The sequence below is a fragment of the Bos grunniens genome, chromosome 15 (genome assembly GCF_055505025.1).
Source record: "Bos grunniens cultivar Pamir isolate PY7600 chromosome 15, Bosgru_T2T1.0, whole genome shotgun sequence".
In the NCBI taxonomy this organism is placed as follows: Eukaryota; Metazoa; Chordata; class Mammalia; order Artiodactyla; family Bovidae; genus Bos; species Bos grunniens.
Window position 1 is genome coordinate 7720716 of NC_141179.1, and position 13514 is coordinate 7734229.

The following is a 13514-nucleotide window of genomic DNA, read 5'->3' on the forward strand; positions in this document are numbered from 1 at the left end:
CCTGACCCAAAAATTGAGCCCACATCTTCTGCGTTGCAGGCAGACGTTTTATCATCTGAGCCACCAGGAAAGCTCACTTACATGTGGAATTTATTTTTAAAAAAAGTCAAACTCATAGGGACTTTTCCTCCCAGGGGACCCAGCAGCAGGCAGAATGGAGACAGGGACTCACAGCAGCCTAGCCAACACTCAGTAAGAATGAAAGTCCCTCTGACCCACTACCTGGTTTTCAGGGTGGCCTCAGAGATACAGAGCAGGGCACCCCTCACAAGGTGTTTCTGATGCAAACAGTCAATCAAGCCAGCCTGGAGGATATGTCAGGAAGAGGATAAAAGCATTGCCTTAAATTTTCTGTGGAAGAAATTATCCAAAAAGAAGTTACAGTGAACTGCACAGCTGGAGTACTGTACCTTCCAATGGGACAAGATACTGCACCAGAAGTCAACTTCACATTTGAAGGAGAAATTGGAGAAAACCCAGATGAGGAAGGAAAGACATTTTATCAAAGACTCAAGTCAGTGAAGGAAACAATAGAAGCACAAAATATTCCAGATAGTTTTGGAAATGTACATCCAGAAAAGAAGCCAGTTCGACAGTTAGCCTGGGTTTCCAGTGGTTATATAATATGGCAAAATTCTACTGAAGATACATGGTACAAAATGGCAGAAATTCAGACTGTCTAGCAAGTGCAAAGAAATGATGACTTTATTGAGTTAGACTACACCATTCTCCTCCATGAAATTGCATCTCAGGAGATTATTCATTGGCAAACTCAAGTTCTCTGGCATCCACAGTATGGTAAAACATAATAAGAACCATGTGACCAAGGAAGCACAATTGGAATAAATGAAGACCGTAAGATTGGATGAAGTGTAAGCATGCTTATTAATGATGACTTGCATTCCAGTCTTCATTGATATCTAGCTTAAGGGGTTAGACAAACCCCAAAAGTTCCACTTTGTGTAAATGGCCTGATTACAGAACTATACTGCTTCCATAATAAAGAGCATCACAATGTAAAAGTGTCTCATCAACAGTAATAGTGCCATGTATATGTGTGTGTTAAGTTGCTTCAGTCGTGTCCGACTCTTTGCAACTGTGTGCACTATAGCCCACCAGGCTCCTCTGTCCATGGGATTCTCCAGGCAAAATACTGGAGTTGGTAAGGGTGTGGTTGAAATAGGGAGAGGCTGGACAAAGATTAGATAAATAAATTTGAAGATTCTAACATACAGTATAGTGACCAAAGTTCATAATAGTGTATTGAAATTTGCTAAGAGGGTAAATCTTTAGCATTTTTACCAAAAAGTTATCTATCTATCTATATATATATATGCCTTCAGTGTGAGAGACCCAGCTTCGATCCCTGGGTCGGGAAGACCTCCTGGAGAAAAGAATGGCAACCCACTCCAGTATTCTTCCCTAGAGAATCCCATGAACAGAGGAGCCTGGTGGGCTACAGTCCATGGAGGCACAAGGAGTTGGACACAACTAAGTGACTAACACTTTCATTTTCTTTCACATGAGTTCATAGATATGTTATTTATCTTGATTCTATGACTCCTTCACAATGCATATGTCTATCAAATCATTATGCTGGACATTTTCAATATATTACTATTTTGTCTGTTATACCTCAATAAAAACACAAAAGTGAAGTAAAATTTTAAAAATGCATATGCTGGGATCTTGAAAATACTTATCACTAGATGTTTAACAACATAATTTTTAATGTATCCATACAGTATGCAGTCACTAAAACTAATGATGATGTATATTTAGATAAAGAAGAAACTGTGTGTGTGTTTAAATGTGCATACAAGTTTATACCACAAAATGTTTATAATCACAACCTCTAGGTAGTGAGGTTAGGAATCATCTTTAAAAATTCTGCTCTTCATATGTTTCCTGACCTTTTTATTGCAGTGTGTATGATTTTTTTCTTATAAAAAGAAAAGAATAGCAATACAAATTACATCATAAAATAGATAAAAAGGAATACAGATAGGCTGTCTCTGAGCATTTCTCTTTTGCAGATAAAGGCTGATGACCTTCGCCATCACAGGGAGGAGCTGATTTTCTTACTAACACTATTTTTAGACAACTAGAGTAAGCACTACCTAATACTAGATTTATTAGTGCTTCATCTGAATAAGATGGAGCCATGTGCAGCTTAGAGTTGCAAGGAAAGGAAACCTCAGACAAGCTAATGGGAGAAGAAAGGAACAGGACTCAAGATGTCTGCTTGCCACTGAGCTAAAAATCCTTTCCCAGATTACTTTTTTGCCAGCTGTGCTAGGTGACCCAGTGCTTTGCCCATGAGAACTTCCATGTTCAATGGATTGTAGTGGAAAAACAATTCACCCGTGAAGGAACATTTGTATTTGTATATTTCCAAAGAGGGAGCTTAAGCAAGTTCAAGAGCAAAATGAATCCTTATATTGTGCTGAACTCTTTTTTATGTACATGCACATATCATAATTATGCTCAGTTGACTAACTAGTTATTTATTATGAAGACATAACCCTCCTTGCTGATTCTGGTACATTTATCCTATTTTTCTACTTCATTATACTTCTGGATAATTAATACTCTGCAGAGAACTGCAGTCAGTATGTACTCAAATATAATACACATTGTACTGAAATGACAATTTAGAATTTTTTTTTCCAATAAACACAGTGATTCATTTCCATGTGTGTTACAATGTACTTACTTCTTGAAGTTGGATCCAAAGCCCTTAGAGTAAGAATGTACCTTGTTCCAGTAGTGGCAGAGATGTTTATCTCAGGAATTTGAGAATAACAAAAAGCAGGAAAGAAACTGTAAAGGATATAACCCTTAAAGGGGGAAAACTTCACTGGGCGGGATGCATTTTAATAAGGCTTTTTCTCTGAGGGAAATCTCTTGTTTGAGAGGCACATAAAAGCTGGAAATGAGCAGAAGGCTGTTTTGTTACTGACTTGAGATATCAGAGGATAGAGCTGAGGGCTGCCAGAATGGCTGGAAATTGAGTGAGGAAATCCTAGCAAGAAAGAAACCACACAAGGAAGAGCCCCTAAATCTCTACATAAATTCCTCTCAAATCCCCCAACATAGGGGAGATGCTCAGACATCCTACAAAAAGCAACACTGGAAAGGTTGAAAGAAATTTCAATTGCTGCCTCCATAAGGGAGACAAGAGTTTAGAGTTTTGAGTCGGCTGTATTGGAAGTGTTAGGTAGGTAGAATAGGGAAAAGGAGTCCAAAATGGCGGTGGCTAAAAGACAAGGAAGGTCAAAGGAAGGTCCGAGGACCGGAGTGAAGACTTCAGGCAGAACAAACAGCACTCCTGGCTAAGCCCAATTTGCATAGGGCAGGCCCAGGTGGAGGGAAAAACATATAAAAGGAGGAGCCAAAGCGCTTTCTCTCGGACTCTCTCTCCCGCGTGCGTGCGCTCTTTTCTCTTTCTCTCTCTCTCTCTCTCTCACTCTCCTGCTATCTTCTAAATAAAATGGAGCTGTAACACTGATTTGCCCAAGAGCTGTAACACAGTTTGTCCAAGACCCAAGAGCTGTGATGCGCCGAGGGCTTTAATGTCCGTTGCTCCAAATCTTTGTTGTGACGAAACAAAGAACCGAGGAACATACACTAGTGTGACAGAAGGCTTGGTTAACTCAAGCTGTTCATGGAAACCCCCCAAATTTCAAGTCACTGGACTAAAGACTATGTGCCAGATCTAAAGGGTTCACCCTAGGTCTGAACATAAATCATGAGACTCACTCCTGATATCACAGAAACAAGCCTTCACAAGTCTAATGTAAATGGCCAGTAATGTAATAGCCTGTTAGATCAAAAACAAACACCATCCAGAGAATGATAGGAGGATTCAGAGCCTCTGTACTCTTCCACCCACAATGTCTAGTACATACTAAAAATTAGTAGATATGCAAAGAACCAGGAAAATGTGACACAGAGTCAAGAGAAAAATGAGCCAAAAGAACAAACCCTGATGACATCGATGTTGAAGCTAGCAGATGAGAATATTAAAGCAGGTATTATAACTATATGCAAACTGGAATTTATCTATTTATTGTTTCTCAGTCCCAATTCAACCTTTCTTTGCCCTGCTTTGTGATATTGGAATTAGAGTCTACAAACACTTCTCTTTTGGCAGCTGGCACAATGAAAAAGTTTACTAATAGAAGGTACTAAATGAGTTATTGCAAGGGATAGAGGCTCCTCTCCCTGGTTATGATGTGCTTTTAACTTTTTAAAAATGCTGGTTGTTGCAGCATGAGGCAGCCAGTAGAATGTGTGACACCAGACGGTGCTTTCCAATGAGTTTTAGCAGCACCTCAGCAGGCAGATTCCCACTTGTTTCTCCACTGGACTGCCATCCCAGCAGGGGATTTCCTGCTTTCCGTCCCTTGCCCAAAGTACACCATGAACTTTCCTATCATCCAGTGGTCCAAAGATACACTCAATCTAATGTTGTATGACTCTCAGTCTTGAAGATGAAAGTGGCTTATTCCATGTCTATTTATACCACATTCCGTGTCTATTTATACCTTATTCCATGTTTATTTATACCTGAATCAGTGGCACTGGCTGCTCCCTGTGTAGGTTATTTATATATTCTTTGGAGTTCTCTTTATCTGTCAGTAGTTAATTCCCTGGAACTAGTTAATAATTCTTTTAATTATAATTTTCCTATTCATATTATTGGTGTATTTTCTATCTTATGGGTCCCTGAACTGCAAAACATATTCAAAGTGCACACAAAGTTGTCTAAAAATAAGTTCAAAATGAATAGGTTACACAAGTAGAGTTTCTGGAGCTAAAAACTAAACTGAATAAAATATAAAATAGCTATAGAAAAAATAATCAATATATAAAATATACGTCATGGGAAATAGATGGGGAAACAGTGGAAACAGTGTCAGACTTTATTTTTTGGGGCTCCAAAATCACTACAGATGGTGACTGCAGCCATGAAATTAAAAGACGCTTACTCCTTGGAAGGAAAGTTATGACCAACCTAGATAGCATATTCAAAAGCAGAGACATTACTTTGCCAACAAAGGTTCGTCTAGTCAAGGCTATGGTTTTTCCTGTGGCCATGTATGGATGTGAGAGTTGGACTGTGAAGAAGGCTGAGCGCCGAAGAACTGATGCTTTTGAACTGTGGTGCTGGAGAAGACTCTTGAGAGTCCCTTGGACTGCAAGGAGATCCAACCAGTCCATTCTGAAGGAGATCAGCCCTGGGATTTCTTTGGAGGGAATGATGCTGAAGCTGAAACTCCAGTACTTTGGCCACTTGATGCAAAGAGTTGACTCATTGGAAAAGACTCTGATGCTGGGAGGGATTGGGGGCAGGAGGAGAAGGGGACGACAGAGGATGAGATGGCTGGATGCCATCACTGACTCGATGGACGTGAGTCTGAGTGAACTCCGGGAGTTGGTGATGGACAGGGAGGCCTGGCGTGCTGCGATTCATGGGGTCGCAAAGAGTCGGACACGACTGAGCGACTGATCTGATCTGATCTGAACACAAAGGAGAAACACAAAGTGAATAGAATTATGTTTAAAGGTTCTTACAGTTCTATAAAAAACAAAATTTTAATTCTAAGTAGACTGTGACAAATTAAAGAAGCAGAGTGTAATAGCTACAGCTGTAATTTAAATAGAAGTATACCCAAATACAAAGAATTAAAAATGCAATAATATAACTATTAAATTAATCTTAAATAAAGAATGAAAAAGGAGAAAGCAGAGAGAGATATAGAAAACAAATTGTAAAAAGGTAGACCTAAACACCACCATGTGATTGCATTAAATGTCAGTGGACTAAGTGTCCCAGTTAAAAGGCAGAGGCTATCTAATTGCAGATTGCTTATCTTAAAAAAAAAAAAAATTGATATCTGGTTTGCAGTAACTGTAAAGATAGAGCATGTAAACTGTAAATGGGTGGGGAAAATATACCATTCATAAATTAATATACAAAAGCTGGTACAACCATCTAAGCATCAACAACACAGACTTCAAGAAAAAGAATATGAACAAACTGCAAGTTTTTAACTGTAAAAAATTCAACAGGCTGACATCATATGTGTAAATACATAGACACACAATAAAAAGAAGAGCTTCAAAACACGTGAAGCCAAATTGGCAGAACTAAAACGAGGAAGAGACAAATGTAAAATTAGAGTGGAGTATTTTCCCATTCTCCTCTAATTAATAGGAGGACTGGATAATAAAACAGTAAGAATGTGGAATGTATTTAACAACATGATCATCCATCTTGACCAACTGACATTTTTACACTAATTGAAAGTGAGCAATTGAACAACATATCTTTTCAAGTACACATAAAATGTACATCAGAATAGAACAAATGCTGGGCCATAAAAATGTTTTCAATTAGCTAAAAAGGATTGAATCTTAGAGAGGATGTTCTTTGACAAAAGAAAATTAAATTAGAAACCAACAAAAATTAAATATATAGAAAACCCCAACTGTGGGTAAATTAGCAACATATTTTAATGTATCCTATGAATCAAAGAAAAAGACACTAGGAGAAATTAAAAATATTCCAACTTAAAGATAATAAAAATAATATATAAAACTTGTTGTTTTTGTTTAGTTGCCAAGTCCTGTATGACTCCAAGACCCCATGGACTGCAGCACGCCAGGCCTCTCTGTCCCACACCATCTCCCAGAGTTAAATCAAGTTCATGTCCACTGCACTGGTGATGCCATCCAACCATCTCATCCTCTGTCATCCCCTTCTCCTTCTGTCTTCAATCTTTCCCAGCATCTGGGTCTTTTCCAATAAGACAGTTGTTCTCATCAAGTGGCTAAAGTATTGGAGCTTCAGCTTCAGCATCAGTCCTTGCAATGAGTATTCAGGGTTTATTTCCTTTAAGAATGACTAGTTTCATCCCCTTGCAGTCCAAGGACTCTCAAGATTCTTCTCTAGCACCACAGTTCAAAAGCATGAGTTCTTCTGGGCTCTGCCTTCTTTACGGTCCGGCTATCACAATGGTATGTGACTACTGGAAAGGCCATAGACTTGACTATACAGACATTTGTCGGCAAAGCGATGTCTTTGCTTTTTAATATGCTGTCTAGATTTGTCATAACTTTTCTAATTTTATGGCTGCAGTCACCACCCACAGTTATTTTAGAGCCCAGGAACAGGAAATCTGTCACTGCTTCCACTTTTTCCCCTTCTGTTTGTCATGAAGTGATGGGACCAGATGCCATGATCTTAGTTTTTTAATTTTTTTTATAAACCAGCCTTTTCACTCTCCTCCTTCAGCCTCATAAAGAGGTCCTTTGTTCCTCTTCACTTTCTGCCTTTAGATTGGTATCATCTGTGTATCTGAGATTGTTGATATTCCTCCCCATAAACTTGATTCCAGCTTGTAACTCATCCAGCCCAGCATTTCTCATGATATGCTGTGCATATAAGTTAAATAAAAAGTGATAATAAATGGCCTTGTCAAACTCCTTTTTCAATCCTGAACCAGTCAGCTATTCCATAAAGGATCCTAACTATTGCTTCTTCACCAGTATGCAGGTTTCTCAGGAGACAGGTAAGATGGTCTGGTATTCCTGTCTCTTAAAGAGTTTTCCACAGTTTGTTGTGATCCACACTGCTTACTCCTTGGAAAGAAAATTATGCAGTTATAATTGCATTGACTGAATTTTATAACTTTAAATGCTTATATCATTAATTTCAAACTCACTTCGTTAACCTTCCAAATTAAAAAGCTTCGAAAGATGTGCAAATTAAAACCAATAAGTACAAAATTAGCACATACATAAATTAACAAAACCTAATGTCCATTCTTTAAAAAGACTAATATATATTTTAAAAACCTAGTCTAAGTACATCAAGAAAGAAAGAAAAGTGAGAAAAAAACAACTATCTCCTCTTTAATTCCTGATATTAATAATTTAACAACCTATGTCAAAGGCCTAAAAATATAAAGGAAGGAGTAGCATAAACCACTATGAATCTGACAATATATTCAATTTTATTGAATTAGAAAAATTTCTTGAAAAAAACATTTCAAAATAGACACGATGACATAGATAATATGTTACATTGTAGAAATATAAATTATGGTACTTAATAAATTAGAAGAAGAGAGTAATGAGTAAGAAGGAGGAATTGAGCAGGATACCAGAGCCACTGACTCAAGCAGTTGTGCAGATTACACCGATATTTATTGTGAAGGAAGAGACTAAAGGATAAATAGATTTTTTTAAGAATGGGAGTGTATATGATATGAGTTCAGTTTTCAACTTATTAAGTGTGAGATTTCCCAAAGAATATATAAATAAGCAATTGTGCATATAGGTATGGAAGGTAGAGGGTTGAGTGAGAGTTGTAAATATGAATAAAAAGTTAAGCCACAGAAACAATGACATTACCTAAAGAGGTGGGGGAGAAAAGAAGATGGCTTAGGCTGAAAACATATGAACAACATTTAGAGGTAACAGAAGTGGAGTCTATAAAAAAAGATAAATAAAAAATAATCAGCAGATATGAAGAAAAACTAGAGCATAGAATCATAAAAGCCAGGAGAGGATAATGTTGAATTTTTTAAAATGTCGTTTCTGAATCTATTAACAAGACCATCTAAGTAATTCTCTTTTGTATCATTTCATTGAGTAATGTTAGGCCAACTTTGTATTCTTAGGGGATAACCATACTCAGTCACAATGGCTCATTTTTTAAATATTAGTGTTTTATTAAGGATTTTTTATCCTTATTCATTGCTCATGGTAGCTATTGTTCTATGCTTTATTTCTATTGTAATGTATCTGGCAAGTTGTGTTATCAAGCTTGCACTGGCCCCATAAAACCAGTTGAACAGTATGGCCTCACCCTATTGTCTCAAATACTTTGTACAATGTTAGTACTGTTTCTTCCTTACACGTTTGATGCAATGGAAACATATAGTCCTATAGTTTTTCTTTGTTGGGAATTTTGATTTAAAAACATCCAGTGTCAGATGTTAGGTTATCTCATAGTTTCTATTGGCAGAAATATTGTGATTTAACTGGATGTCTCTGGCTCAAGTTCATTCATGAAGTCACAGTTAGGCTTAGGCTGTTGACCAGGATTACAGTCATTACAGGACTTGACTGGAGCTGAAGAATTCTCCTCTAAATCCCTGACATGGTTGTTGTAGGCTTCAGTTCCTCGGTGGTTGTTGGCCAGTTCCTTGCCACATGAAACTCTTCTTAGTTTGCTTGAGTGTCCTCACAAGTGGTAGCTAGCTTCCACTTTCAGAGTGAGCAATCAAAGAGAGAGCAAGAGTGCAGAACAGAGTTCCCAAGAAGAGAGTCAGAGGCTTTTTGTTACTGAATCCCAGACCTGATATTCCATCACTTCTGTTATATTCTACTCATCAGAAACAAGTCACAAGGCCCTGTCCACACTCAAGTGGAGGGCATCACACACAAGTGTGACTACCAGAAAGTAGGGGTCACTGGAGACCACTTTACAGGCTGCCCACGATACTCATCATTTCACTCAGAAATTGGCCTTAATCTCTAGGTAGGAAGTAGCCCTGAGTTCTGGATGGTGACGTGAATAATGGACACAAATTTGTGTTGTCATTAAAGGTGTCAGTAATGCTGATTAGGCTTCCCTGGTGGCTCAGATGGTAAAAGAGTCTGCCTACAATGCAGGAGACCCAGGTTCGATTCCTGGGTCGGGAAGATCCCTGGAGCAGGAAATGGCAACCCACTCCAGTATTCTTGCCTGGAAAATCCCATGGATGGAAGAGGCTGATAGGCTACAGTCCATGGGTCCCAAAGAGTCGGACATGACTGAGCAACTTCACTTCACTTCACTTCAGTGCTGATTAAGTACCACCTCTGAAATAAACCCTATAATACACACCACTCTAGAGTCATTACAGTTCAATGTAACTATAAACTTAGAAACACATTTAAATCATAGACATAATCAAATTTGAGCCAAAAACTGACTTGTACACACAGATTACTTTTAAAAATCGCTTGACTGTATGTTCAGAAATAGGAAATGTAAAAATACTTCTTGGAAAATAAACAAATTAAAAAATAATATTTTGAATACATACATAATTCATGTACCTTATCCTAATATTAAATATTATAGAAAATGTCCATCCTATTTTTTTCAAAGAAAACAACCTTCTAAGCTAGTGTCAGCTTAATACAGCTTAATAGATACTTAATAGGTACTACCCACCTTTGTTAGTTGTTCTTACCTTTATGATTAGTCTGATAATCTTCCATATACCAAAGCAGAATTATCTACAAGCCTTCTTCTGCACAGCAGTCAAAGTAATCTTTTCAAATCATGGATCAGAGGAGATCAACTTTCTAATTAAAGCCTTTTGAAGGTATCTCAGGGCACTTAGACTAAAACTGGAGCTCTTTACCATAATCAACAAGGCCTAACATGATCTGCCACTGCTTGCCATCCAATCTCATCTAAAACCATCTTCATCTTTTACTATGTTCCTGCAATCATGGTCATCTTTCTTTTCTCAAACACACTGAACTGCTACCCGCCTTGGAATCCTTTGTTCTTTTTGCCTGGAACACTCCTATTCAAGAGGGTGATATGGATGATACTTTCTGGTTATCCAGGATGCCACTCAAATGTCGTCTCATTAAAAAGGCCCTTCCCTGATCAGCCAGGGCTATATAGTACAGCTCAAGAGGTAACTATTTACACTGTGGTCTATGCAATGGTGCTGGAGTTGGGCAATGTACAGCCTCACTCAGTTTTGTACATCCATCCTGAATCACTCTGTAAAATTGCTCCCTACCATTCTTGAGCATAGAACCTTATTGTTATCTGAAATAATGTTATTTATTCATTTACTTTATAGAATGTGTACTTGCATTTTGCCACGTTTATCCCAAGAAGACAGGATCCTTTCTTATTATTCATTGCTATATTCACAAAATTTTGAGCAAAACCTGGAACATGGTTTGGCACTTCATATATATTTGTGTAATGAACAAATATATGGACAAGTATGAAACAAACATGGGTGGTAGGAGGTGTCTCCATGCAGATCATAAGTTATAGGTCTTGTCCCAGAGGTCTTGTTTGTGTGTTCCTAAAAGGGCTCAGTGGCTTACACTGATTTTTTTGTAACAGATGCTAAGTGCTTAATAAATGCTCCTTGGATAAAATTATTGTGAAGTCTCATTAATTAAGATGATAACATATTTGTGCAAGGATAGATAAATAGAAACATAGATACAAGAATGCAGATAATTAATTTCAAAAAGATTTTAATATAATTAAAAGCACAGTGAATGTTGTTTTGTCAATTAATGGTGCTGGGGAACTGGTAAATTCATATGGAAAAAAGTAACTCTTTACCTTATAACTTATACCTTATATAAAAATTTATTTATTTTAGAGACCTAAATGTGAAAACTAAAATTGTAAAACTTCTTGAAGAAAGCAAGAAAATAGCTTTAAGACTTGGGGTATATAAAGATTTCTTAAACAGAAAACCAAAACACTAGCTATAAGAGAAAAAGTTATAATAAGACACTATAAAAATGAAAAATCTGTTCATCAAAAGACATCATTAAGAAAGTGGAAAGGCAAGTCATATGCTAGTGGAAGATATTTATAATACATAAATTGACAAGGTCTTATATCAAGATTATATAAAGAAAAAGAAAGGCAACCCTAGTTTTTTAAACACAAGCAAAATAAAATATCAAAAAGCTGATAAATATATAAAAAGGTGGTCAGCATAATTCATCACCAGCAAAATGCAAATTAAAACCACAATCTAGCAGCACACAGTCCTTTAGTCCTCCCAAAGGACTGAAGTTTAAATGGCTGACAATACCAAATGTATTTCCAAGAATTTGGATCAGAGAGTTTTTTTTTTTTTTTTTTTTTAAACCACAGCCCAAATTGAAAACAGTCTTAATGGCAAATGGATAATGGTGTGGATACATTATAAACATGATGTGGCACATCATGGAAGAATGTTAAAACATTTGGTTGAATCAAAGAAGTGCAAAGAGTATGGAGCATATGATTTCTTTTATATGAAGGTTTTTGTTGTTGATAAGTCACTCAGTCATGTCTGACTTTCTGACCCCATGGACTGCAGCATGCCAGGCCTCCCTGTCCTTCACTATCTCCAGGAGTTTGCTCAAACTCATGGACACTGAGTCTATGATGCCATCCAAATATCTCATCCTCTGTCACCCTTCTCCTCTTGCCTTTAATCTTTCCCAGCATCCGAATCTTTTCCAATGAGTCAGTTCTTTGAATCAAGTGGCAAAAATATTGGAGCTTCAGGTTCCGCATCAGTCCTTCCATGAATATTCAAGACCGATTTCCTTTAGTATTTACTGGTTTGATCTCCTGGCAGTCCAGGGGATTCTCAAGAGTCTTCTCCAACACCACAGTTCAAAAGCAGCAATTCTTCAGTACTCATCTTTCTTTATAGTCCAACTCTCACATCCATATAGGACTACTGGAAAAACCATAGCTTTGACTAGATGGACCTTTATCAGCAAAGTACTGTCTCTGCTTTTTAACACGCTGTCTAGGTTTGTCATAGCTTTCCTTCTGAGGAGCAAGCGTCTTTTAATTTCATGGCCGCCGTCATCGTCTGCTGTGATATTGAAGCCCAAGAAAATAAAATCTCTCACTGTTTCCATTGTTTCCCCATCCACTTGCCATGAAGTGATGGGACCGGATGCCATGATTTTAGTTTTTTGAATGTTGAGTTTTAAGTCAGCTTTTTCACTCTCCTCTTTCACTTTCATCAAGAAACTCTAGTTCCTCTTTGCTTTCTGCCATTAGGGTGGTGTTAACCATATGTCTGAGGTTATTGATATTTCTCCCAGAAATCTTGACTCCAGCTTGAGCTTCATCCAGCCTGGTATTTCTCATGATGTACTCTGCATATAAGTTAAGTAAGCAGGGTGACAATAAGCAACCTTGACATACTCCTTTCCCAATTTGGAACCAACCTGTTGTTCCATGTCCAGTTCTAATGTTGATTCTTGACCTGCATACAGGTTTCTCAGAAGGCAGGTAAGGTGGTCTGGTATTCCTATCTCTTTAAGAATTTTCTACAGTTTGTTGTGATCCATATAGTCAAAGGCTTTAGCGTAGTCAGTGAAGAAGTAGATGTTTGTCTGGAACTTCCTTGCTTTTTGTATGACGCAGTGGATGTTGGCAATTTGATCTCTTGTTCCTTTGATTTTTCTAAGTCCAGCTTGTACATCTGCAAGTTTTCAATTCACACATTGCTGAAGGCTAGCTTGATGGATTTTGAATATTAACTTGTTGGCATGTGAAATGAGCACAGTTGTGTGATAGTCTGAACCTTCATTTCCCTTCTTTAGGTTTGAAGTGAAAATGGACCTTTTCCAGTCTGTGGCCACTGTCGCTTTCCCAATTTGGTGGCATATTGAGTGTAACACTTTGACAGCATCATCCTTTAGGATTTGAAATAGCTCAACTGGAA

General features: G+C 37.6%; 1 pseudogene; it reads left to right on the forward strand.

The window, feature by feature from the left end:
• Nucleotides 1–299: 299 nt before the first annotated feature.
• LOC147357309 (latexin pseudogene) lies at nt 300–846 on the forward strand (annotated as a pseudogene).
• The last annotated feature ends 12668 nt before the right edge of the window (nt 847–13514 follow it).